The sequence below is a fragment of the Hipposideros armiger genome, unplaced genomic scaffold, assembly GCF_001890085.2.
Source record: "Hipposideros armiger isolate ML-2016 unplaced genomic scaffold, ASM189008v1 scaffold_443, whole genome shotgun sequence".
NCBI classification, from domain to species: domain Eukaryota; kingdom Metazoa; phylum Chordata; class Mammalia; order Chiroptera; family Hipposideridae; genus Hipposideros; species Hipposideros armiger.
The window spans coordinates 1716576-1720875 of record NW_017731793.1 but is presented as its reverse complement, the minus strand read 5'-3'; the positions used below and the strand labels follow the sequence as shown (position 1 = coordinate 1720875).

At 54.6% G+C, this 4300-nt stretch overlaps 1 protein-coding gene and 1 pseudogene across 1 annotated transcript in view; one reads left to right on the top strand and one right to left on the bottom strand.

Annotated features, from left to right (window-relative positions):
• Positions 1–4300, top strand: part of BCR (BCR activator of RhoGEF and GTPase) — a 141506-nt gene that overhangs the window by 15788 nt on the left and 121418 nt on the right. The window lies entirely within an intron of this gene.
• Positions 1–4300, bottom strand: part of LOC109394870 (cytochrome c pseudogene) — a 66100-nt pseudogene that overhangs the window by 1257 nt on the left and 60543 nt on the right.

Sequence of the window (4300 nt, the reverse complement as noted above, 5' to 3'; positions counted from 1 at the left end):
CAGCTCCAGGTTGAGCTGTTGTTCAGCATCTTAGCTGTGGAGGGCAGTGTCACTGGCCCTCATATGTGGGATCCGAACCGGGGCCCTCTGGCGTCGCAAGCCAGTTCTTAACCATCTCGCCACTCGGCCGGCCCCATTGTAACTATTTTTAAGTGTACGGTTCTGTGACATTTAGCACATTCACATTGTTTTACAACCATCACCACCATCCATCTCCAGAACGTTTTCATCTTCCCAAACTGAAACTCTGTCTCCGTGAAGCAGTAACTCCTCACTCCCACACCCCCCTGCCCTTGGCACCTGCCATTCTCCTTTCTGTCTATGAATATGAACACCCTAGGTGCCTCCTTTACTTGGACTCCTACAGTACTTGTCTTTTTCTCTCTGGCTTGTTTCACTTAGCAGGGTGTCTTCATTTTCTTCCTCAAGCCTTTTATTGCCAGGCCTGGGTGGTGGCTAGACAGCAAGCCATGAAGAGACTGGGTTGACCGAGGCCTCTGCTCCAGCGAGAAGGGCGGATGGCGTGTTGGGTAGCATGCGCATTTTATAGAATGCCTTCCCTCACAAAGGTTACCGTGGAAGAGCAGCGGGGACTTCCAGAGCTGAGTTGTCCAAGGTTTCAGGTGAAGTGCCTGAGGCTACCTGCAGGGCTTGTCTGTACTTCTTCCTAGTTGAACAGATCTTGTCCTGTAGCCCTCCCTGATGTCATGGGGTGGCTGTGATGTGAGCTGAGGGATGCACAAGCTGGGGCAAGTGATGCCAGTGTCCACTTCTCCTGTTCTCTCAGAGGCTCAGGAGTCACCTGATGGGCTCAGAGCCGTCCTGTTGGCTGGAAGTCCTGGTGACCTGACTTGTGAATAATGTTAGGCACTTGCTCAGCATAGCATGAACCCTCTCGTGCCTGAGCCGGCACGTGCAAAAGCAGTGTTTGTTTTTGCCCTAATCTTAGACCTTAGACCATAAAATGTAACTCATTGAGGAGTGTTGACTTCTAAAAGCTTTCTACCATCTCCCGTAGGAACATGGATAAAAGGGTCTGCCGTTGTGTCTGGAGGTACAACATTGTTACCTGAACCGTACTTTGCAGGTGCTTTCTTCATTCAAACTCCTGTGAAGGTAGAAAGACGAGGATAATGAGCCCCCAGCTCATCAGCCACTTTGAGTAGCACCAGGATCTGGCTGAGCCCACCTCACGGCTTCCTTCTTTCCCCCTCATTTTCAGTGTTCGGGTTTTTAAATTGTGGAAAACAACATGTAACAGAAAATTTACCCTCTTAACCTTTTTTTTTTTTTTTTAGCTGAGCCATCCTGCTACCTGTTGGCAGCTCAGCGGCTGTTCAGCTCGGGCTGGACTCGAACCACTGTTGCTCAGAGCTCAAACTCTTGAGCGAGCTCTTAACCAACTGAGCCACTCGGCCGGCCCCCCTCTTAACCATTTTTAAGTGTAGACTTCAGTACTGTTCAGTATTCCTTGTTTGTTAAGAGGCAGGGTTGATGGGAAAGCACGGATCTGTTCTTCAGGAGGGTTTGCCCCTCCTGATGTCCTAAGAAATGGGAGAATGGTTTAGTCACAGCCCTTAGCTGGGGTGCAAGGAGCCTGTGGGCCAGGGTGGGAGCAGGGATGAGCAGGCACCCCAAATCCTGTAACGTGGGGCAGATCTCAAGGCTCCGCAGAGCCATTGAGTTTCGGGAAGGGAGGCCTCACATCTGTCCCGCGTATTTGGGGAAGAGGGTTGGGGTGGGGGGTAGGGGGGTGTTCCGGGCAGAGAGTCTGGAGTGGGCAAGCACTCAGAGGCTGGAAAGTATTCAGCATGCTCAAGGAATAGCAGCACCTGTTTGTTTGGAGAACTGGTATCAAATGTGGGCAGCGGGGGTGGCGAAGCTGGATAGGAGGGTTGGGGTCATGCTGTGCAGGACCCAGAAGCCAGACTGAGGACATTGTGCTTTCTTGGAGGGCGATAGGAGGCCACTGCAGGTTGTTGAGCAGGGAAGAGGAATGCCTTTGGAGCTTTGCTTCAGGAAGGTGCATTTGGCAGTCGTGTGTGAGAGGGGCTGCTGGGAGTCGGGGGCACCTGGAGTCGTAGTCCTGAAAGGAGGTGGGGAGGATGGAGAGGCCACGAGTGAGCTGACTGTGGGAGGGGATGACTGAAGAGAAAGGAGGCGAGGCTGGGCAAGCCTGGGTGGTGAGGGTTGTGCTGGAGGGCCTCAGTGCAGGCAGCAGGATGTGGCCTTTGGGAGAAAGGGCCAGGCCCGGAAGGAAGAGGAGGATGGGAGCAGGGGAGGGGTTGTGTGGACAGAGGAGGGCCTGAGCGGGCCTGGGGGCCTTGCATATTTGGGGGCCACACGGGAGAGGAGGAGTCTGAGATAAGGTCGGAAGGGCGGCGGGGGGAGTTTATTGCAGAAAGGCTAAAGGGACGTGAACACGGGGAGGTGTTGGCAGAGAACGCAGAGGCCAGGCTGCAAGTGGGTGAAGGAGAAACTAGAGCACTGCATGTGGACCGCTGTGCCCAGAATTTTGGCAGAGGGGAGGCAAGGAGTGTTTGCGTGGTCAAGGTTTAGGATTGAGGGTCTGAGTGCTCTCCAGTGTCCACCTGTGGGCCTGCTCATTTACTGGAGGTAGGGCCATGTCCCTTCTGCTGAAGGACAGTGAGTGCCTAGGAGATGACTGATGGGACAGGGTCCGGGGCAGGGGTGGGGGCTGGTCCCAGTGGGATTCCAGGGAGGTGACCCAGGTGTGTGTGGGTCTTGTAGGGAGGTTGGTGGCCGCAGGGGTGTGGCCAGGTCACCACTGAACGGTGGCCAGGGATGATGTGGATTTGCAGGGGTCTGGTCAAAGGGCCTAGTGGGTACGTGGCCGTGTTTTAAGGGTGTTGACATGGCTCACCCTGGGGCCCAGGAGGTAGAGAGGTGAGTGAGGAGGGAGATGATGAGGAGGAGAGCGAGATGAAGGTGGCAGTTAGGCCAGAAAGCAGGTTCAGGAGGCCTGGGGTGGAGGCCCCAGAGAAGGTCTGAGAGGAGACAGGGAGTATAGAGGGAGGTGGTGGACGAGGGGGTTGAAAGGGTGGTGATGGGAGTGGAATCCCGAGGCTGGAGGCAGAGGGTAGATGGAGAGGAGTGCAGTGACGAGCCCTGTGCTGATGGGGTGTCAGGGGCAGAGCCTGGCTTTGGGGCCCCGAGGAGTTACAGTCATGATCCAAGGTCTGAGAGCACCGTGCACTTGGGCTCATGGGTGCTGGGTAGGGAGGCCTTGTTGACCAGCATCTTGTCATGGAGCCATCGGATGGGCCCGCCCTCATCCCCCAAAGCAGCTGGTGAGCCACTGCTGGAATTTAGCCCTTAAAATCTGGGTTGTGATTATTACCATAAGCCTGTGGTGTTTCTTCAGCGGCAGATGGTGAGTCCCTGCAGCAGACTCTTCTCCGTGGAAGAGTGAATGAGGGTCCAGAAAGGGCTGTGTGAGGAAGTTTGGGAGACTTGATCCCGGCACGCCTTTTGTCAACCCCTGGCTTCCCAGCCATGTGAGCCCTGTGCTTGCTTATTTATCCCTGCTAAGTCTGCAGTATCGGGTTCCAGAAATTCTGGCAAGGAAGTCCAGGAAGGTTAATTGGCTGAGACCCGCCCCGCTGGCTGGCTGGAAGAGGCACTTTGTTCTAACTGCTCAGGAAGCGTGGGGATTTCTTGTGGGAGTGTCCACTTTGTTGCACTGGGCAGCCAAGCCCCCAGGAAGCCAGCAAGGGGCCTGCTCCCTAATTCACAGCAAAACTGTCACAGTCAGCTGTTGGGGTATAACAGGCAGGGACATGGCTGCCAGAATCGGAGTGCCCTGCCTGGTCGCCCCATGAGTGCACGGGAAACATCTGGGAGGAGAACGGAAAATGGATGCTTCTTTTCCTCTCCTTTCTCCCTGGCCCCCAAAGCACTGAGCTTTCTCAAGTATGTATGTTAATCAGAGTCCATCCTAAGAGAGGAGGGTCACTTTTCTGTTTACAAAACTCTAAGATGGGGCATGACAGGGCATGACTGTTAAGACTTTGGATATCAAAGGTTGAGGTGGGACTTTCTCTTGGGGACAACCTTGGACCTGCAAGCATCATGGTGTGCACTCAGGCATCCCCGCTGGCCTGATGCTCAGGCTCTAAGGTGCACAGACCAACCAGGTGCAGTGGGCCAGGACCCATGGACAATCCTTTCAGAGCTGTTTTGTTTTGAAGCTTTTACACACACACACACACACACACACACACACACACACACACACACACACACACACACACACACACACACACACACACACACACAC